The sequence below is a fragment of the Lissotriton vulgaris genome, chromosome 11 (assembly GCF_964263255.1).
Source record: "Lissotriton vulgaris chromosome 11, aLisVul1.2, whole genome shotgun sequence".
Classification (NCBI taxonomy): Eukaryota; Metazoa; Chordata; class Amphibia; order Caudata; family Salamandridae; genus Lissotriton; species Lissotriton vulgaris.
Window position 1 is genome coordinate 968,222,347 of NC_141699.1, and position 24,142 is coordinate 968,246,488.

Here is a 24,142-nt window from a genome sequence, read left to right on the forward strand (position 1 = left end):
AACCAGGTGCCAATCTCCACATTTTTGATTGGTCTTAAGGTCTGTCCAAGGTCGATGAAATAGGAATCAGCGAGTGTGGAAGTGGAAGTGTGCAAGAAAGCAATTCAGATGCGTGATGACTGTAAAAGCCTTTCCATACATTCTTTTGTTATGTCCTGAATAGTGCATTCCACCGCCACCCATTAGATTTTACAGCCCCCTCTTAGCGCCCACTGTGAAAGATCTTTGGATAAGCAAATGACTCCGCAGACACACCCCTGCTCTGATTTACAAAGCAGCTCACGCTGGGTCCTGGTGACGAGCTCCAATGATTGATTCCGTGCAGTGCTTGCAAGGTGCTGCCGTAGTATAACTTGAGGGATAAAGGGAGCGCGCTGCCTCGGTTAAAGTCAGATTCCCATGAGTACCGGTACTCTCTTTCTTCTAGAAAAAAAGTGGTGGTACTCAAGGGGAGAAAATGAAGAAGTGCAGATTAACAGATACAGTGTCACTAAACACAAAGCTCTTCGTAAAAAACACATTCTTGCCACTGTGTTCATCATTTTTTATCGGAAAGCACTGAGCTCGCACAAATGGGCTGGGACGAGAAAGGAATAGAGAATAAAAAAATTTATTGACAAAGCCAATGGGTATGGCTTTTGTAAAAATTGAGCATTTTGGGTCATAAAGCCTACTAGTGCACATGCGCACATCCAACATGCATAAAAGCACAAAACCAGCACACGTTCAGGACATTTCTCCAACTTCCGACAAAATGCAGGGAGCAATTCAAATAGACCTGAAAAGATACAGGCACCAATACACATAGACCAGAAGTCTTAACCCTGTTCAGCACTGAGCACAGGGGTAGACGTTAGCAGAACACAAGGTGATGAGCAGTAGGGAGAACAAGATGAAGTGCATCAAGGTGCACAAGTCAAGTGTACCTTGGGGGCTCTAGTTGTTGTGCATGAGATGAATCACAGGGTGTTCTTTGCGAGGGGATCATTGGCTGATGTAGAGTTCACAGAGACTAGATTATGGGCATTAAGTGAGCACAGGATCATGTGCAACAAGAGTCGCTGTGCAATGCACAATGGGTGCACGTGGTGATGTAGAACACATAAAACATGTAGATGTGCACCATGTCTTATTGAAACCATTCAGGTTCTCATGAATATGTTTTATCCAAGATACATTTTCCTGCAATCATATACTTAAAATCAATAGTAAAGGCTCGTTTAGCTACAAAAGCGTATGCCACTTAACAGCTACACAAATGCGTAGGTGGATCAAAAAAATAAATAAAAAACATACATATACTCTTCATGGCGATTTGACTTGCTTATATTTTTCTGAACACATATATTTCCTCTTTAGAATTTTATTTTTCTTTAAAGTTTGCTCCACATATTTTGTGCTCCATATTGTAAACAAAAAGTGTACCTTAATTAGCAAATACTTTCATTTACCACCTTCCGAAGAACTCTTTTTGCTCCATGCTCCATACTCAAAGCCGACATGAAATAAATCTTTGTAATGGTATGTATTAAAGATAAAAAGAGGCTTGCTGAATGACCCATGTTTTCGTAAGAATGCATTATGTCACTCAAATGCTCTGTAAAGGCGTGATTTCTTTTCCTCTAGTGTTATGCAAATTCAAACAACAGATTATGTTAAAAGAATAAAGTAAAAAAACAAAAACTCACCCTAGAAGTACCATATTGTCAATTCAACCAATCAAAATGCCAGCAATAACACTTCTCTCACTTATGCTTACAAACAGTAGCACGGTCCTTGTCTATATAGCAGGTCCACTAACATAATTGGAAAAGTAAAAAATTCAAATATGTATCTACTAAGCGTGGGCGTAAAATCCCTTTTGTTCGCGAATTTGCAGATTTTTGGCAATTTCGCGGTCCGCGAATTGCGCGAATTTGCCCAAAAATCCGCAAATTTGCATGCTGCGAATTATTTTACTTGGTTGCGCTTGAAAAATACAATAACGCCGCGCTCGGCGTTGACTTACCGTGATTCTAAGTCCGCAGAGTTGTTTTTCTCCCTGTTTGCGTGTGCTGCGCCATTTTCGATCTTGCTGCGTTATCGCGCAAGAGTTTTCGAACGCATTTACGTCATCACGGCTCGCCATCTTGAACAACAAGAGTTTGACAACGCGAGTACGTCATAAGGGCCCGCGATCACGCATTGCGGGAGTAAACAATGCCGAACACGTAGATGCGGCGCGCAGCTGACTTCCGGCAGGACATTTGCGTTCCCGAAATTGCAAAAATTGCAATTATGCACAAGAAATCCAAAATTATAGCTGATCGCATTCTAGCTCTCACTTCATCACAATTAAGACGTTTGTGCACTTTTGGAGATCGAAAATCGCACTTAAGAGCGCTGATTCGTCTTCCCTCGGATTGAGGGGGAGGACACCACTTCCTGTTTGAACTGCTGGCGGTTAGCGCTCTAGTAGTTGAGTCTACCGGGGCTATTTAGCCCTCGCCCCCTACTGAGCGCGCAGCTGTCGCGCGCAGGGGAGCCGAAGACATCGCCGAAGACTAGCCTAAGAGTAGCCCGTCTGCACCCGTCCGCGACCGGACGAGGCCAGGGGCCACCCTCCTTGCTCTTGTCACTATGGACCGTGCCACCTCCACTCCTTGTATCAGGTATGCACCACACGCTCTTAAGGCTCTACAACCCCCACAACAATACTGCTGTAAAAACAAAATGCTTACGTGTCCTGAGGGCCCCTTTTCATGTATTACATGCGGCTTTCAAGCCATGCCTTCCCACATCATCTCTGGACGGCCCATAGAGAACACTGATGTTCAGGGCAACTGGGATAGCTTTCTGTTAAATGTTCGATCACTTCCCAAACACTGCATAGAACTATGGGACACTATTTACCATTCTCAACCTAAGATATGTTTCTTAACTGAAACATGGCTGAAACCCCACACTATTCCTACCATCACCCTAGGAATACCCATGGGATATAAAATTCTTCGCCTTGACCGTCCTGTGAAGGTGGGAGGCGGAATCGCTATCATATATAGAGACACCCTAAATATTAGAGTCCTAGAACAGGTGATGCTCCCCACTATGGAAGTACTAATCTTTCATTTAAAAATTAATTCTAAAACTCAATGGAAAGGAGCCTTAGTTTACCGTCCACCTGGACCCAATGCGGGCTTTTCCCTTGCCCTCACTGAATTACTAGCCCCCCATGTGAAAGCTAATGAAAACTTCATTTTACTTGGAGATTTCAATTTTCATATTGACATTGCTGACCTTCAGGATACTAATGCTTTCCTTACAGATCTTGCTCTGCTAGGGTTACACCCTAGAAATAGTGGCTCTACTCATTCGGGCGGTCACACATTAGACCTGATCCTTACTACCCACCCTAATGTCCATTGCCATCCCCCTAAGCATATTAATTGGTCGGACCATAAATTGATTGCCTTTTCCATACCACACCTACCTAATTCCACGTACCGCCCGGCCACTCACTCTATTAAACGTAGGCCATGGCACAAAATCACTCTTCCCAAACTTACTCAAACTTGGGAACAGCCTCTACTTACCAAATTCGATAATATCGAATTTCTCTTTCCATGTTTAATTCCACTCTGATGACAGCCATTGACTCTCTGGCTCCACAGAAAAATGCCAAAAAACCCACCATAGCAAAAAGGGAAACATGGTATACGGAAACTCTTAAAACAGAAAAGAAAAGATGCAGAAAACTGGAAAAACTTTGGAGACGTACGGGCAATAGGGAAGATCAGAATCATTATCTGGAGGCCATGTCCTCCTATTACAAAAATATTAAAAAAGCAAGGAAAATAAGTCTGACCACTCAAATTGCAGAGGCAGGCAACTCTACAAAAGAGCTTTTTAAAATCATCCAAACTTTCACCAGCCCTGAAGTATGTGAGAGCCCAGACACCTTCACCCAAGAACTTTGTGACAAGATATCCCAGTTCTTTGAGGACAAAATTGAAGGAATTTATAAAAAAATCACTACAGTCTCAGACACTTTGGGACCTGAAGTCCTTGAAACCTCCTCGAAACTGACCTCTGGAAAAACTCTTCTGGACATTCCAGAAATAACCACCAAGGACCTGACTATACTCATTAACCAAACTAAGTCTGGTTCTCCCACGGATCTGATACCAGCTAAATTCATCTCCCCGCTAATTGAGATACTGGGTCCTCATATTCAGAACTTGCTTAACCTGTCTTTTGCCAAAGGTCAGCTTCCACTTGCTTGGAAGGAAGCGGTAGTGAACCCTATTCGCAAAAACTCCACCCTGCCCTGGTCAGCACTCTCCAACCTTCGCCCGATTTCTCTCCTTCCTTTCATCAGCAAACTGGCAGAGAAGCACGTTAACACCACTCTCTCCAATTTCATCGAAGCGACAGGGGGCCTGGACCAATCCCAATCTGGATTCAGGCCCAACCACAGCACTGAATCTGCCCTCCTCTCTGTGACAGACCAGATCAAAATGTCACAAGATAGAGGGGGCTCCATGATTCTAGTGCTGTTGGACCTGTCTGCAGCCTTCGATACCGTGTCTCATAACACCTTACTGAACCGGTTGCAGGGAGTAGGAATCGGTGGCGTAGCACTATCTTGGTTGGAGAGTTTCCTCTCCGGAAGATCACAATCTATCAGCTTGGGCCCCTTCGGTTCCATCTCAAGGGGGCTCACGAAGGGGGTGCCACAGGGCTCATGCCTTAGCCCTACATTGTTCAATTTCTATGTGGCCCCCCTTGCTGAGATTGTGCGGAAATATGGGTTCATACCGGTTTCCTACGCTGACGACACCCAGCTCCTCTACCCTTTCAGCTCCCTTGACCCCCAAATCAAGGGGAACTTTGCTGAGGGTATGAGAGCGGTGTCACACTGGATGGCGAGAAATTGCCTCCAGTGCAATGTTACAAAGACAGAGGTTTTGCTCTTTGGCAAAGCTAGTATCCTTTGGTCCCCTGACTGGTGGCCACTCGACCTTGGCCCAGTACCTGTACCCAAACCACATGTTAAAAATCTTGGAGTGAAGTTGGATCAAAAATTGACCCTGAAAGAACACACTAACCACATTGCGGGTCTATGTTTTCACACCATTGGTCTACTCAGGCGCGTCTTTCCTTTTCTTCCTGCCACCTGTAGAAAGACACTTGTACAGGCCTTGGTAACCAGTCGCCTGGACTACTGTAACGGCCTGCTGACATTGGCCAACGCAGATGCAGTAGGCCGTTTGCAGGTGGTCCAGAATACGGCAGCAAGACTGGTCATGGGTGCACCTGCTAGGACTCCCTCTAAGCCCTTGCTGAAAGAACTGCACTGGCTTCCCATACGGCAGCGCATCAACTTTAAGATCTGCTGCACGGTGCATAAATGTCTGTATGGAGCAAGTCCTAAGTACCTATCCCAGTCTTTGGAACTGTACCAGCCCAGCAGGTCCCTCCGTTCTTGCAACCAAGCCCTGTTAAAACCTCCCATTACAAAGAAGACTAGACATGGAGACCGTGCTTTCTCTGCTGTTGGTCCTGCCCTCTGGAACAATCTTCCCATCAACCTAAGAACAACCACAAATTACCTGTCCTTTAGAAAGGCATTAAAAACTCTTCTCTATCAGGAAGCATTCCTATCCTCATAATTCTTTTTAGGTTGCTCTACTTACTATCTTCTTAGCTGGCAAAGCGCGGAAATACCCTTACGGGATTGATTCCTGCGCTATAGAAGAAATTAAAATAAAATAAACCTTCTGAAAATGATGATTTTGATCAGAATAACTCCTCAGATTGACATTTGGCTGCACATTTTGGTGCAAGGAGTCAATTTTTTTTGGGTGGGGGGAGGAAGGAAGTGCCCCAGAGTCTCCAACTTCCTGTTCCTGTCCAGCAGGCTCCTCCCAGTGCGTTGTCCTTGTCCTGGTCACTTTTGATTTGGATCTGGAGCTGGAAGGATTACTTTTTGTGGCTGCTGCTGGATATTTGTATTTGCGGACTTTTTGGACTTTGGAGTTTGGATCACTTTTGAACTTGAGATTTTACAAGTAAGTTGGTGTTGTTTGTTTGGGACATTGCAGTGAGGCAACTACAGTTTTAAAACTTTTTTCACAACTTAAATAATATATTTATTGTGTGTAGCCACAGTATCCAGTAGGCCCAGGGTTAGTCATGGGTGCATGATACAACTGTTTTTGTGATTTTTTTTAACTTAATTCTCATTTATGTCATGGAATTTTAGCTCACTGTTATATGTTGATATTTTTTTTTAATTTTGGGGTCCCTGTAAAGCCTCACTAGCCAGTAGGCTCAGGTGTAGTGAGTGGTGCATGGACCTAGTCTTTCTGTGGGGTGTCTTGAATTTAAACATCATTGAGGGCATGGATGGCATTGGATTGTGGTGATTGTTGTGTGTTTTTTGACTTTTTAGGGTGTTTAACTGATGTTCCTCTAGCTTTCATTGCTTTTAGGTGCACAAGAGAACCACCAGTGCCAGGAAGAAGTCCTGCAGCGGTGTGTGCAGCACAACGTCACGCGACGTCACGTGTGGAGACAGACAAGACAACTCTGCAACTTGTGCAACTGCGGCCTGCTGTTCTGACATCTGAAGAAGTTGGCCCCAAAGAAAGGTGGCCGTAGCGCCTCAGCAAAAAAATTTGCCAGTGCCACTGCCAGTAAGAAGGAGCATAAGAAGCAAGTGGCACCACCTACCAAGGAGACTGGTGTGCCCACCGACCCCTTTTTTGGGGAAAAAAAACTACGCCTGCAGCAGCAGCGTTGTCCGCCGGGGACCAAGCTGGAAGCAGCACCTCCGCTTCATTGGGCTCAGTGCCACCACGCCAAGTTAGGTCCAAACCATGAGTGCTGCTGTGGCAGCCACTTTGGTTGTTCAATCATCATCGACCGGTGATGTTGGCTCATCACAAGAAAGTACCATCCAATCAACGCCGGGTGTAACTCAGCTGACGAGTGTTTAACAACCACAGCCGCAACGACAACCACAGGAGCAACTAGTACAAGCGCAAGTACATGGGCAAGGAGAGGCGCAAGGAGAGGCGCAAAGAGAAGCGCAAGTAGAGGCGCAAGGAGAGGCGCAAGTAGAGGCGCAAGTAGAGGCGCAAGGAGAGGCGCATGGACAGGTGCATGAGAGGTGCAACTAGAGGTTCATGAAGCGGCACAATTGCCTACAGCGTTTGTTCCTCCAGAAATAGGGGCACATCAGTAAATTGATATTCAAGAGGATGTATCATCCAAAGAAGCCACTCCTCCTGATGATGATCCATTGTCTTCCAGATCCCCAGCAAGAAAAAGGTCAAGGAGGGCTACTACTACTACTACAAGTTCTTCTTCAAGCCCCCTTCATTCTGATGACCTTGATCCTGATTGGAACCCACAAATGCAGTCTGAGAGTGAAGCACGCCATGAGCCGACAAATGTAGCTAAACCTAAAAGGAAGGTTCCCGCAAGGCTTCGACTTATGTGTGATGACGACGAACAAGAAGTGGTATCTTCTGCTGCTGATGAACAGTCTGGCGACGACATCACAGACTTCACTCCAGCCCCAGCGGGCATGGAGCAGAGAGACATTTTCACCCTATTCCGAATGGCTCCTGAGCGGGATGTGGGCGGCGTGGCACTGGTACCACCACCAACGCAGTTAACTACAACACCAACACGACCTACAGCTTCCATCTTTTTTAGTCAGAAGGGCCGGCAGGGACCTCCATCCAGCTCGAACTCGATTACCTCCAGTAGTGGTGCTGTAAGTGAACAACAGAAACAAATTCAGCCACGCCCATCCTCCACTTCATCTGGCATTGAAAGTCAGCACCTTCACCACCAGCAGACATCTCCAGTCCCCAGTTTGGGACTTCTTTACTGTTAGCGAAAAGGCGGAAAACGTGGTCGTTTGTTCGAATTGTAAAGTATTCGTTAGTCGGGGTAAGCTTGGTACCAACTATGCTACCGGAGGCCAGAGAGGTCATCTCAAAATTACACCACCCTATCTAGTGGTATGCGCACCTAAGTCAGATCGAGGAAGTCCAAAGTAGAACTGATCCAAATGTATCCATTCACATTGCATCTGATGCTGAAGAGGGGCTGATTGTGCAGGGGGGAAGTCAAGAACCAAGCAAAAAATTTTCTGGTACACCCAGTACCCCTGGCAGCAGCACTGCAGTGGTAGCGCCCACACCCTCTACCCCTGCAACATGTATGAGGCACACTAAGAGCCTGGGACAGACACCAATGCAAAAAAGTACATCAATGAGCCTAACTGGTTTGAAGTCTGCATCATCATCATCATCACGTAAAACGGTCCAGCCCACCATTAGAAGCATGTTTTGTTCGGAGGCGCCATTTGAACGCAACCACTCAACGGTACGTCTGTATAAAGCAAAGCTGGCTAAAATGTTAGCGCTGGACCTTCTCCCTTTTTCTTTTGTGGAAGGGGTGGGGTTTCTAGAATTTGTGGCAACAGTCTGCCCTAAATGGAAGATTCCTAGCCGGTCCTATTATACCAGAGTTGCGGTTCCAGCACTACATCAAGATGTGCTGGAGGAGATTGGGGCAGGTTTGCAGAAGAGTGCTGTTCACACTATCCACTTGACAACAGACATGTGGACCAGTTGCCAAGCCCTTGATTACATGTGCATCACTGCACGCTGGGTCTCTTTTGCAAGGGTTAGAGACAAGTCAAGTGCAGGTGTTGAACCGGACACAGTTTTTCAAGCTACTCAGAAACATGCAACATTAGCCATGTTTGCCATGGAGAAAACTCATACTGCACCTAACCTTTTGGACGAGTTTGATAGGAAGGTCTCTGAATGGCTGCATCCAAGAAATCACATAGTTGGTTATGTTTCCACGGATAATGGCAGTAATATAGTTAAGCCCATGCAGCAAGGTGACTATTTCAGAGTGACGTGTTTGGCGCACAGTATTAACATCGTGGTGCAAGGTTTCTTGATAAAAGAACACTCAGTCAGCAAGTTACTGACCACCTGCCGCAGAATCTGCACACATTTCAGCCATTCTTTTAAGGCCCGGAAGGAGCTGAGGAGCATTCAACATGGATGTAGACTGCCAGTCAAAAGACTCATCTAGGAGGTGGCAACACATTGGAACTCAACCTTTTACATGCTTGAGCGTCTATCTGAGCAGTGAGGGGTAATAAATAAATATGTCTATAAACTGGGTTCTACTATGAAAGACATGAGGCTAGAGTTGGAGCAATGGAAGCTAGTTGCAAGCCTGACAGACATGCTTCGTCCTTTTGAGGTCTTCACGCGTGAAGTCAGCAGGGAGGACTGTTCTTTGGGCAAAGCTATCCCATTGTTGGTCATGCTAGAGCACCAACTGCAGGCGGTATCTTCAACGTTCCGCGAAAAATGCTCAAAAGCAAGACGCATATCATTTGGCGGAGAGGTTATTAAGCCGCCTAGTTGACAATGAAAGGCTTAAAAACATACATACAGAACAACATTACATTTGTGCCACTATTCTGGATCCCCGGTATAAAAAGGCAGTGGTCAGCAAAGCATTCATTCCTTTTGATGAAGCAGATGTTTCAAAGTACAAACATTGGCTAGCTGTGTCAGCCAGTTGGTTCAAAAAAGAGCGGCAGAAAATTCAAGGAGCCGGCAGAAGTACAACTGAATCAGCAGGCCATCCGGCGTCAAGTTCCACTTCTGAATCTGTGGCCGAAGGGAGTCACTTTCCCTCACAGCCGTTAACGACACCAGCAGGAACCGTATCATCGCCCTCACCTGCACCAGGCCGAGCCATAATATTGTCGGAAGAGGAGTGGCTAACTCATCAAGGGTTTGCTCGTTACAGTGCTGCAAAGGCCACAGATGGTCGCAAAGTGGAGCAAGCGTGGAGAACCTTGAGTCGATGGTGCAGGCCTATCTGGATGACCCAACAGAGGTCTTTGTTAATAAGAACCCATTGCTGTATTGGTACAGGAAAATGCCTCTAAGGCCACTGATCACCAACCTGGCTCTAAATTATTTGTCTTGCCCACTCGCAAGCGTGTCTTCTGAACGTGTTTTCAGTGCTACTGGTGCCATTGTAACTTCAAAAGGACCCGCCTCTCGCCCAAAAATGTGGAGAGGTTAACACTGATCAAGATGAATCAGCACTTGATACCACCAGATTACAAAATACGTGAATGCACGCAGGAAGAAGAGGACACCGACTTAGGTGACGGAAGTTCTTCTCTGTTAGCTGACCTTCTCCTGTCTCAATTCATAGAGTTTGAGGACGAGCTCTACTTCCCTGACACCGAGGCCTGAAAATGACTTCCTTTTTTTCGTCCTTATTCACTTTTATTCCTGTGTGCCTTTCTTTGTTTTGCAACTTTTACCACAACAAAACTTTAATCACCTAATCACAACAAGTCCATCAGCAGCACTGTCTTCATCTTATTTTCCTTATTGATTTGAAGGTGCCGCAGTCTGCTTTGCTGAGGTTCACAACTCAACATGCTCCTCTATACTCCTCCTCCAGACTCCCCCTATCCATTTCCCTCAAAGCAGATGGATGGATTACGACGAGTCCCCTCAAGTGGGACTGAAATTACTGACTGACTACATGCTTGCTGATTGCTGACAGAGTTACTTCTGATATTGAAAGGAGAGACTGCTCTGTGGGTCCTCACTTTCCGAAGAAGATGCGGACAAAAAGTAGAACAGGTAATGAATAATTGAGAAGATGGCATGCAGTGGACAGCAATGGCTGTCTGGCTCTGATGAAACCAATTGCTGTTTGTTTTTGTGCATGAAATTATGAATCATATGTCTTGTCTTAGTTATTATTTAATCTTTTACACAGTAATTGTAACTCATGTCAACTACTCAGATTTTTTTTACCTTGTTTAATTCAAATTGTACTTCAAATTCAGGGGCCACTATATTTTACAATATGCAAAATGTCCTTGGAGTGAACTCACTTGCCAATATACCATGATGATTGATTAAATGACATATCTTTTTCTTTACAGTCACTCACTGGATGGATGGATCATCAGGGCCAGTTTACGGAAGAACTATGGCCAATTTGTGAGTGGCAAACAGGTAAACCAGTCTACAACAACTACTGCAGCAGAGCTATATGTCTGTCTATTAGTGGTATGTAGTGGTCGAGGGCGAGGTAGTGTACTGTTGTTGTATTGCCAGGCAGAGTCCACTCCAGACAGCAGTTCATGTAAAATTGGGGCTATGTGGCTTGCTGCACACAATTAGACATGCTTTGTCTGTCTGACAAGGAGCCTAGGTATGCTACATCAGGTTGCTTCACTCAGTGGTGCCTGCCTTGACCGTCTGCATGGCACTGCCTTAAGCTTGGGCCAAACATCCATTGTGTTTGCGAAATTTGCTTTTTTCGGTTTTTCGCAAATCTCGCAAAATTACAGACAAAATCGCAAATTCTTAAGTGGAACGGATTTTTGGCCCATGCTTGTGGCAGAGCCATGCAGACGGTCAAGGTAGGCCCCACTGAGTGAAGCATCCTGCTGATGTAGCATACCTAGGCCCTTTGACACAGACAGACAAAGCATATCTAGGGTTTAGGGTTCAGTGCGATTTACTAGGGTTTTTGGGTTTAAGTTGGTAGGGTTCCCGCTGAGTCTAGGGCTCAGGGCCCAATGCAGGCTTGTTAATAATGATGTTGGCAAGGTTTTAGGGGGGTTTGGTGTTCTTTGGTCCAGAATTGGCAGAATGTTGGCCTTTTTTGGTGTTTTGCGGGCGCGTGTGTTTGGGTGAAAACTAAGTGAAAACTAGTCGTGGACCTTCTTCTTCTTCTTCATCTTCAAAGAGAGCAGTGGTTTGATTTTGTTCTGCCTTGCTGAGATTCTTGGGAATCGCTGGAACAAGTGTCCAGGTAAGTTTCAAGAGGATCGAAGTAGTGGAAGTGCTGAAAACAGCAATTTTTTGTGAACAGCGCAATTTGCCATGTTTTGAATATACCAGTATTGCATGTTTTTGGGGGGGCTGTAGGGGGGTGTTCTAGATTTGTGGGGGTGAGTCGGGGGTCTGGGAGCACTGCTGGGATAGTCTAATTTTGATTGCGAGTGGTTTGAAGAAAATCCCTAGTGGAAAAGTGGGGTTTGGGCCTAGTTGCAGACAGCGTTTTGGCACAATTTAAACTGATGCCTAGCAGTATTGCGTGTTCTAGATTTGTGTGGGGGGGGGTGGGGTCTGGGATCACTGCTGGGATGCTCATGCTGCCCCCCTATCCCTCACTGAGAACTGTTTTATCAGGCATCTCCTGAGGCTCCCTATGAGTACCCCCCCTGACTCCCCTTCGGCTGGATTTAGGTTTGGTTCCTATCCAGGAGACTGTCTCAAACCGTCCCCTTCTGTATTGGAGACGTCTATGGTCGACCCCCGAGCTCTTGAGCTATAGGGAGGATCTGGGGGACCTTTTGTCCAGGGGGAGTACCGGGAAAATTCCCTGGTTAAACCACATCAAGGAACTCTGCCTTGCTTTAGGCAGGGGAATATGTGGTCATCCCCCGAGGAGACTTGCGCCCTGTATCATCATAAATCATTGAGTGTGGCCCAAAAGCGCTACCGAATGGAACTCACAACAACAAATTCTACCATGGGTAGTCTGACTAACGCCTTTCTGGATATCAAGGCCCATCCTCATTTTGAATTTTTTTTGGATGACATTCAGCCACCCCTGGCTAAGAAATTATATATCCAGTTTAGAAACGGTTCATTGCCTCTTAGGGGCATAACACATAAATGGTTAAATGCCCTATATACCGCAAGTTCCTGCCCAGGGTGTGCAAGTAGCAGAGAGACAGATCTGCAAGTGCTGCTCTTCTGCCCCTCCTTTGCCAAGGCAAGAGTGAAATGGATCATTAAACTTTGCAAGTCCAGGGGCCTTAAGGACTACAGGGAGGTATTCAGAATCCTTAAATATGACACCACCCCTCTGATAGTGTTTGCAACTGCGAGATTTCTCTTGTCCATGTGGTACTCAAGGTGTGCAAAACTAAAAACCGAAAGTCTACAAATTACCATCCCAGCGGTAGAATAAACATTGCAATGAATGTGGTTCCTTATACGCACTTTGGTAAGGGATTGTCTATTGGGAGTGCTATTTTTTGTTTTAATGTACTTAAACTCTTATTCAGCTATTCTATGAATTTTTTGTATACTTGGACTGTAATGTACGATCTTTTAAACATTCTTACTTTTTAGCTCTACTTGTGTATTTTTGTTTGAAATATGTACATATGTCTTTTTATGGTTTTCTACCGATAATAAAAGCCTTTGACTGACTGACTGACTTAACTTCTTCCTCCTTTTTTTCCCTTTACCCTTCCCTTCCCTCCGTCTTCTCCCCCTTTTTCCTTTTTTCTGCATTCGCCAGGATAGTGGTCTTAAGTGATTTGTTTATCATGCAGGGTTATTGTATAGGTACATTACCTGTCATTTATGAATCATGTATGTAACTGTTTGATTCAATCTGATGCGCATTTGGGTACATTACCAAGAAATCCACAATGTATACAACATTATTGGTATCCACACACACTTGGGGTTGTTATTTATGAATTTGTGTCTAATAACTCCTTGATCAAATTTTGTGTATGGGATACATTACCCTATGCGTTGCCATTCATGTGTTGTAATTTCTGATTTAGTACATTACTGTCTAATTAATGATTGCATTTATTATGCTTGATTCACACATATTATAGGCTGCTCCATCGTGCGATCCTACATGTGCCATGTGCTTTTATTTTTCATTAATTGTCTCTTAATGTTCAAGTGGACACAATGTGCTGAAAGGAGAATGTCACTTTTCATGTGGTTTCAGAATGCATTTTTCTAAAAACGTTTTATAAATTGAGATTTGTATTACACGTACAATAGAAATTGCAATAGTACGTTTTTAACGAAAAAGATGAAATGTATTGACATTGATGCTTCTGTCTCTTTATCCTGGCAAGGATAGTGGATAGTGTTTTCTCACTGTCTATGAACTATGACCCATATTTCTGTGGGAATCTGGGCACAGGTCACATACTTGACAAAGGCTTCGCCGAAACGCGTCGTACTGTTGTGTTTTTGAGACAATAAATCATTATTGGACTTGTCCTATGTGGTGCCGCTTTGGAGTAAGTAGTTATAGTTAGGATGTAGTTTCCATAGGAAGAGTGTTTATTCATTTGCTAAGAACTTTGGCGCCGTTTGACGAATCTTTGCAGAATTTTCATATTGCCACTCACGTCAGCTGTTGTCCACTTTCCACATGTTAATTTCATAGGAACTTTAGACACAGAGACAGCTCGAGCTGCTGAACAAATTACACAAAATTTGTCAAAAAGCTAGCTGTTGGATCAGAAAGCACCTTTTTTGTTAATTGGTGTAAGTCAGTTCAGTAGCTGTGGAGTAATTTAAAGATATTTCCAATTGTATATATAGGGACATGGAGGATCCTCAACCCTTCCCAATCTCATGCTGAGATCTGATTGGCTGCCAACACTTAAAACCAAGAAATGTTGGCAGCCATCTTTTGACTCAGCTTGAACTGAGTCGCACAAATAACATAAACAAAAAGAAAAGGGGGCAGAGTAGAAACATCCTGACCCCCTAGGCCTCTTGGGGGTTCTCACAGGGACCCGACAGGGCCAAAAAAAGCATTATGTTTTTTTAAAAATTTGGTGGGAGTCATGCTGGATCCGCAGCTCCTGCTGAAAATTAAAAAAAAAATCGCAGACTCCATTGTTTTGTTAATAATTGGTCCCCGAGTGGGTCAGGTCCCGGGGGGACTTGCATAGTTTAGAAGGGGGTGCACGCCCCCTCCTAGAGCTTACTAATGCACAGGGGACAGGCCCATACTGCCTCTCTTGCTGCCCAAGGATCACCACCACCCTGGGGCTTATTTTGTTTCTAATGGGGGGCCTCTTGGACCCCCCATCCCAGGGGACTGCCACCTCCCTGGGGCTTTACCTGGGAAGAATGCGGTGGGGCCATGCAGACACCCCTTGCAGCAAAGGGGACCACCTCCTTCCCGGGGTAAAATTCAAGAAAGGAGAGGGCAGTGTGGCCCCCCTATTGGAGCCTTAGATTGCCCTGGGGACCGTTACCCACCAGGGCCTGTTCCTGCTATGTCCTGTGGTGCCCATCCCAGGGATCTAGCTGTTTGCTATGGCTTGGCAGGAGCTTTACCACTCCTGCCAAGCCATAGCAAACTATGCTCAACTTCTAGCAAGCGAGAGCATACAAAATGCTCATGCTTGCTAGAAGCAGAGCATTTGCTTTTACACAGAGGGAGCTGCATGTTTAGCAGCTCTCTCTGTGTAAAAGCAATGTGGACTCCTGCAGGAGGTGGGGAACTGGCATGGACTGTGGGGTCCTTGAGGCTCCCCTATGGCCCCCAACAGGTGTGGGTTGGTGCCCTGGCACCCACAATAGAGGTCCGACCCTGGGGGATGGGGTCCCCAGGTCCATCTCCACAATTTCAGAAAGTCCAGGCCTCATTGGATGGGGTCCCTGGAGCTAAAATTGGTGTGTGTGGCCCCCTCCCTAAAACAATAAAAAATAAAAGGCTGGGCTGCACAGGATGGGGTCCCGGGGCCTGAAATCGGCACAGGAGCAATGTAGAACAGCACCACTACCCGATTAAAAAAAGGCCTGGCCCTTATAGATGGGGTCCTGGGGCCTAAATTGGTCCAGGGAAGGGGGCCATGGGCCCCCTCCCCAAATGAATAAAAAATAAGAAATTGGACCGACAAGTCGCCGGAGGCCCACTCCCTTTCACCACCACTCTGAAAATGGACTTCTTGGTGCACAACTGGTTGGAGGATGAAGTCTACTTGGCTTCAGAGGGTCCTTGGGCCAACATGCTCTCCTGTTACCTCCAGTAAGTCCCACACAGGAGGATTGCGGAGAGGTCTTTGGAGGCCATGCCCCCTTTTTTCACCACTCTGCAAATGCACCTCGTGGTGCACTGCTGGTAAGGGAATGAAGTCTTCTTAGTTCCAAAGGGACTTTGTGGCCAACTAGCCCTCCTGTTACCTGCAGTAAAGTCCCACTGAGTGTGATTGCTGAGAGGACTTTGGAGGCCACGCCCCCTTTCTCCACCACTCTACAAAGGTACCTCCTGGCACACCGCTGTTTGGGGGATGAAGTCTCCTTAGCTCTAGAGTGTCCTTGAGGGCCAACAAGCCCTCCTGTTACCTGCAGTAAGTCCAACACAGGAGGATTTCTGAGAGGTGTTCCGAGGCCATGCCCCCTTTCTCCACCACTCAGCAAACATGCGTCCTGGTGCATTGCTGGTTGGGGATATAGTCTTCTTGAATCCTGAGGATTCCTGGGAGCCCAGAAACCCTCCTGTTAACTCCAGTAAGTCAAACATAGCAGGATTCCTGAGAGGTGGTCGGAGACCCCGCCCCTTTCTCCACCACTCTACAAATCTGACTACTCATTAAAAAAACATAGAAATTCACTTAAAAAAACAAAGGTTACATGGACATTATTGTTAAGAAAATAAGAAAAACAATTTGAAAAAAATTAGAAATTCACTGAAAAAACCAAAGGTTACAGAGAGGTTCTAGTTAGGAAATGAAATTTTTAAAAAAAACTTAGAAGTTCACTGAAAAAACATAAGGTTACAGGGATGATATAGCAAGGCTCAGGTTTCATTCATACAAAATCAGTGCAATTCAGCAGTTATAGTTAGCTGACCAAACTACAACTCGCACCCCATGCAATGCTCTGCTTATGACCTCACGTATTACATCACTCTTGACATGGTCAGTGACATCGCACATGATATTTCAAATGATATCACTCATGACATCATCCACTGTATCACTGATACATCCACACACACCCCTAGAACCTTTCATATGCCTACTCACACAGAACCATTTTCAGAACACATACCAGTACTTGCACACCCACTCACTGAATCATAGATCTACACACACATCCACTCACTCACCCATACAGCCACTCATATACCCACTCACTCACTAATACAGCTACTGACATATCTACTCATATACCCTTATGGCCACTCACACTGAGTCAGTCATCCATAGAGCTACTCACATTCCTAGTCACTCACCTGTACAGTAAAACACATGGCTACTTACCCATACAGATACGCACACATCCACTCACTTACTCATACCGATATTAACATGTACTCACTCATCTGTACAGTTACTGACACAAACACACATACCATTACAGTTACTCTCACATTCACTCGCTCACTCACCCATACAGTCTCTCAGATAACCCATCACTCAACTATAAACACTTTCATATACCCAGTTACTCACCCATATACCACTGACACCTTCAATAACTCAACCACACAGTCATTCACCAATGCAGCCCTCACACATGCCCTCACTAACACATACAAGAAACTGGCTCATTCATTCACTCATCCATAGAGGCAGTCACACAACCCCTCACCCACCCACACAAACACTCCAACTATGCAGATACTCAGACAACCAATCGCTCACCCATGCAGCCAGTCACGTACTCACTCACACACCCATACAGTCACTTAGACACTAACTGACAGAATGATACAGACATTTACACAACCAGTCACTCGCCCATACGTTCTTTGAGACGCCTAATCCCACACTTATACAGTCAGTCAAGCCTCCTACCTAATCTTCCATTCAGGCACTCATTTAGCCACTGATTCACCAATATACCTTGATATATATATTTTACACTCATACACCTTTTAAAAACACACATTCACTGAACGATGTCATCAGCGATGTCATTTGAGATGTCATCATTGATGTCATTAGAGATGTCACTGACCATGTCATGAGTGATGTAATATTTGAGCTCAAAAGCAGTACAGTATTGGGGCGCAAGTTATAGTTAGCTCAGCTAACTATAACTGCTGAATTTCACGAGTTTTGTACGAGTGAAACCTGAGCCTACCTATAACGTCCCTGTAACCTTTGTTTTTTTGTGAAAATATTTAAATATATATATATTTATATATTCACTTAAAAAACACAGGTTTCAGGGACGTTATAGTTAGGCTGACATTTCACTCGTCTTGTACAAAACCAGAGGGGCTTGGCCTATGTTTTTTTTGTTTTTTAAAAGGGGATGGAGGCCGTGCCGCCCCACTCCCCAGGCCTGATTTCGGCCCAGTAATCCATCCCCGGGGCATTGCCATCTCTTTTTTTTTAAAGTATATTTAAAGGAGGTGGCGCACAGCCCTCCTCCTGAGGCCAATTTCAGCCTGGGGACCCCATCCCCCGGGCTTGGCCATTTAAAAAAAGTTTTTGTAGGAGGGGGCCCCTTCACAAAGCCGATTTCAACTCTGGAAACCCCATCCCCTGGGGCCCAGCCATTTTTTTTTATTAATAAAAGAGAGCAAGGCAGAGTGGCCCCCCTTCCGGCCCATTTTTGGCACTGGGGACCCTATCTACCGGGACATGGCCATGACGTTGGGCACCACAGGGGGAGCCCCAATGCCCACGCAGTCCCTGCTGGCTCCCCGCCTCCTGGAGCAGCGAGCATTGCTTTTGAGTAAAGGGAGCTGCAAACATGCAGCGACCTATTCCCAAAGCAATACTGCTTTGTGACATGAAAGCAAGAGCAGTTTTCCTGCTCTCACTTCCATGAAACGAAGCAGAATTTGCTATGGCATGGCGGGAGCAGTGCTCCCGCCATGCCATAACAAACTGCAATTTCCAGGGGCCGGGCACCCCAGAACCTTGCTGGAGCCAGCCATGGGGCTGGAGGTCCCCAGGGCCAAGGAGGGCTCCAGGAGGGGGTCCATGCAGCCCCCTTCCACCTTGTGCGCAGCCCCGGGGAGGTGGAGGTGCCCAAGGCTTGGAGGGTCTGTGAGGCCCCCGTCCAACAATTAATAAAGGCCTGAGGAGGTGGTGGGCCCCGGGACAGCATGGGGGGCAGGAGCTCCCCTACGCTTTTTTTTTGTAATAGCCCGAGGCCAACGGGGCCCTCACATCATGATTAAGCTTTGTCCCCGGTACCTAGCCCACTTGGGGCATCAAGAAAATGAAGGGCAGGAGACCGAGCTTTGTTTTTAAAAAAATCTCAGCAGGATTTGTGGACCCTATGTGAATCCAGCTGAAAACGTGTTTTAAAAATGCTTTTGTGGGTCTTCAGCATCCCTGTGGACCACCTGAGCAGGCCTAGGGGGTCAGGGTGTTTCTACCCTTCCCCCTTTTCATATTTGTTCACCTTTTTTCTTGTGACTCGGTTCAACCGAGTCACAAGATGGCTGCCAACACTTCCTGGTTGGATCTGTTGGCAGCCAATCAGATTGCAAGGCTCGAGATCAGCAGGGTTTGAGCATCCTTCATGCCAATGAATAGATACATGTAAATATTTAATTTTCACAAAAACTACTGAACGGAATTACACGGGCTGTAGCTGCGTCAACAGTATCCTATGGAAATGAAGATGGAGAAGACACGTTTTGGCACCCTCCTTTCTTCTTTGCCCCCGCTTGACGAATCACCCCAAAACTTTCAAGACAGGATCTGACCTGAGAGCCCCATTAGCTTTGAAACTTTTGTGAGGACTCGTCATATGACACCAAACATATTAGCAAAAGAAAAAATGCTTTTCCTATGGAAACTAGGTCCTAACTATAACTACCTACAGGCGACCGCCTGTGGGCGATATTTATATATGTATATATTTTGTACCTACTGGCCAGTAGAGAGTTATAGTTAGGACGTTGTTTCCATAGAAAGAGTGTTTCTTTTTGGCCAATAACTTTGGCACCATTTGACAAATCCATGCAGAATTTTCAAAATTAGTACGATGCTAACTTCAGCTACTATCTTGAAAGTTTCGGGGTGATCCATCTAGTGGGGGCTGAGAAAAAGGGGGGTTCCAAAACACAATTCCCCCATGCAAATTCCCAAAGGGATTTTAGATACAACTACAGCTTGAACTGCTAAACAGAATAGTAAAGGTAGCTATTGGTTCAGAAAGCGACCTTTTTGTGAAATGTTGTAAATTCGTTCAGTAGGTTTTGAGATATTAAAAGAAATCCAATTACGATGTGTTGGCAGTCATCCTGGGACGCAGACAAAAAATGTTAAAAAAAAAAAACGGGGCAGGATAGGAGGGTTGTATGATGGAACAACACAGGGAAATACTCTGCATGCCTTTACCATGTATTTTTCACCCCGCATTTTTTTAGAACACATATGCTTTCACAATGTATGCCTTTACCAAGCATTGGTTAAATATATATTTATATATATATGCAATGTATTTGTGGTGGGAGACCCCCACAACCCTGAACTTACTTTAAATACGTGGTAAAGACATACATTGTAAAAACATATGCGTTCTGAAACCATGCATGATAAAAAATGGGATATAAAGGTAAAACTTGGTAAAAACCTTGTTGTAAATGCTGTTTCCCGGTAGGAATACCCTGACCCCCAAGCCTCGGTCTTGGGGTCACAGAGGGACCCCGACATTTCAAAAAATCACTTTTTGAAAAAAAGTTGCAGCAGAAACATGATGGAGTTGTGAATTCTCAGCTAAAATTAAAAAAATTCAAGTGTTGTTTCCTGCACATGTGTTTAATAACACCCACGGGTGGGTCAGGTCCTGGGAGCATGCAGCATATAGTAAATATAAAAAGAGGGGGGCACACGTGGACCCTCTCCAAGGTCATTTTTTCATGCCCCGGGGACCACCACCTCCCCAAGGCTACCTAAGCATATAGGGGGCCACACAGACCCCTGGGTCTACCACCTCCCCAGGACTTTTTTTTTAAAAAGAGGGGGGCTGCAGGGACCACCTCCTAGAGCTTTTAGTAGTCCTGGTGACTACCACCTCTCGGGGCTAAATAAACAAAAGGATGGGGGTCCACGAGTACACCTGCCCCTGGGGGTACAGCAGCTCCCCGGGCCAAATTCAAAATTTACACATAGTGGGCCCCAGAGACCACCACCTTTCTGGGCCAGCCTGTACAGATCAACGGAGAGGGGCTGCGCCACCCACCTCCTGGAGCCATATCGCGCTGGGGAACTCCACCCCCCCAGGGCCGGCTCCTACTATATTCTAGGTGAACCACCCCAGGACACAGCTCTCTGCTTTAGCTTAGTAGGAGCTGTGACAGCTCCCACCAAGCTAAAGAAAACACTCCAATTCCAGCGCGTGAGAGCTATCAAAATGCTGTCGCTCGCTGGAAGCGGAGGTTTTATTTCGTTCTCTGCCCGAGAGATGAAAGATCTTGGGCAGTCTTCAGGTGCCCACACCCGGGACATAGCACTTTGCTTTCGCTTGGCGGGAGCAAACATAACTCTGCTTCCAGAAAGCTGGAGCTGTCACACCACTCCTGCTTGCTAGAATCAGAGTTTTCATCTGTTTCCCCGCCTGCTGTCATGCAGGCAGAGGAACAAATTAAAGAGTGCTTCCACATGCAGGGACCTGCATTTCTAGAAGCTTCGTATGTCCAGGAGGAAAGCCTGCTCCTGCAGGACCGACTGGGACAGCGGGGGCCTTTCCATCATTTAGTTAAAGGGAAGCACCCCATGTTTGATGAAGATTCACCTCTTTGTAGGTTGTCATCTTCTCTTCATGAGGATTCATGTTACAACAGATTTGTGGATGAAGACGTTCGAGGAACAATAACATTACCGAAATTACATTCACACAGTGTCACTAGAGACATTTATGTAGAATGTACACAAGCTATTTACCCAATAAGGTAGCACTTACTAGTTAGCCAAATAAAATCACTGCAGTTAGGTAGATGTTTTTGGCAACACAGAGGACTCTTCCTGGAAAAACTGAGGTTTGATTCTGGCCCTGGTACTGATTTCACAGAAATTAAACCACTTACAAATATAAACACAGCAGGGCCCCCATTGAAGCTCCACTTCAGTAAAGCCTAAACAATCATAACTTCTTTGGTTTGGCGAAGGCAAAGCAAGTGTGTTTCCTCCAATATTTCACATTGAAAAATTATATGAAATCCTTAACCCCTTCCACGCTGATGACGAGCTGGGCTCGTCATGGCGTAGCCTCCTCGCACGCTGATGACGAGCCCAGCTCGTCACGTAACATGCGTTTTTTAAAATCTCAGCGCAGGAGAGGAATTCCGCTAGCGCGCATGCGTTAAAGGAAGTGAATTCTTTGTTGATCTATTGGAGCACAATCTGATGTGTAGTGACTGTGATGAGTGGTTTCTTTCTCGCCATAACCTGCTGAGAGCAGAGTCCATGGTTCTCCCTATCAAGTATTCAAATCCCCAAAATGCATAGCATCACTCACACACCCACTCACAGACATACACAGGCATTGACAAACCCACTCGCAGTCCAACATAGGCACTCACACAACCACTGAGATACTCACACAGGTACTGACAGACACACTCATATACCCACACATGCACTCACAGACACACAAGGCACTCACACACCCACTCACACAGGTACTCACACACCCATTCACAAATCCACATAGACACTCACGCACCCATTCACACACTCACCACACTCACACAGGCACTCACAAACCAACTTTCAAAGGAGACAGTTTACAGTTAGTATTAAAAAGTTATTAAACATCACTGAAAAAAAACAAAAGTTCTAGGGATGTTATAGTTAGGTTCAGATTACACTGGAATAAAACCATTGAAATGCAGAAGTTACAGTTAACTGGGCTAACAATAATGTACGCCCCTGCAATGTACTGCTTATGACCTTCCATATTGCTTCACTCATGACGTGGTCAGTGACATCACTGCTGACATCACTGATGACATCTCTAAAGCCATAACTGATGACATCACTGATGCCATCATCCACAGAACCACTAACACACCCACTCACACTCCCATGCTGCCTCTTATACATCCACTCACACATCCACACAACCACTCACATACCGATTCATAAACCCATTTAATGATACCCACATCCACTCACTCACACAGCCACTTACATAGCCAAATCACCCACCAATACAGCCACTTACACATCCACTCACTCACACATAGTCACTCATACACCCACTCACTCAGCCACTTACACACTCACTCACACATATAACCACTCACTCATACACTCACCCATCCATATAGCCACTCACACTGGCATTTACTTAGCCATAGAACCACTCACCCATTCATACAGTCACACCCACAACCACTCACTCACCCACACAGCCACTCATGCTAGCGCTCCCTAACCCATACAGCTACTCACACAGTCACTCACTTACTCATATTGGAACTCACACACCTACTCCCTAATCCAGTTACCCACTTACAAACCCATTCACACATCTATACAAGCAGTCACTCACCCACCCTTTCACCTATTCAGCCACTCACACAGACACTTACCAATATACCAAAAAATATTTAAAAAGCAAACCACTTTAATTAAAATTAAACAGTAAACATCATACATTGTTTACAATTTAACAAAAGTAATCTACAAATAAAAACCATTATAAATTATAAATATTCTTCTTCTAACTAAACAAAAACATAATTATATAAATTAAAACAATATCAAATACATTATTAAAAATTAAGATTAATGCTATAAATTCCCCACTAACATTTAAACAAAATAAAATGCATTCTTATACTAATAATATATAAAGTGTACTACTCCCACCTCACAGAACACAACAGTAATAAAGGGCCTCATTACGATGGCGGTGGGACTACTACCAGCAGGCCGTCTGTGGCGGTCCTAACGCCACTGTACCCAGCATGACCGCCTGCCACATTATGATGTGGTGAGCAGAAGGAAAGTGGGTGGAGAGACCCACTGCCATGCATCTGTCAGGGAGGGATTGCAATCCCTACAACAGTAGCAGTGCCTGCTCAGGCACACCGTAGGGATGACAATGTCCCTCTCTGCCGGCCGTTTCATGGCGGTAAGCCCGCCATGAAAAGGCAGGCTGAAAGTGACTTGGGGGCCAGTAGCTGGCCTGCCTTCCCCCTGGCCATCCGACATGCAGCCTGCAGCACATGCCACAATACAAAATATACAGATTGCTACCGCCTTGTAGGCGGTTGCATCCTAATTCCAATAGCGTAACCACTGCCTGCTAGTCAGTTGGTCCCGTTCCTGAAAGGATGGTGGCCGGACACCCACTCACTGCCA

General features: G+C 45.5%; 1 protein-coding gene and 1 non-coding gene across 2 annotated transcripts in view; one reads left to right on the plus strand and one right to left on the minus strand.

Annotated features, from left to right (window-relative positions):
- The window catches only part of CLRN1 (clarin 1), a 101,482-nt gene that overhangs the window by 22,212 nt on the left and 55,128 nt on the right, over nucleotides 1–24,142 (plus strand). The window lies entirely within an intron of this gene.
- LOC147683776 (small nucleolar RNA SNORA35) lies at nucleotides 15,213–15,326 on the minus strand. Its single transcript, XR_015302014.1, has one exon. It is a non-coding gene; the product is annotated as a small nucleolar RNA SNORA35 (small nucleolar RNA).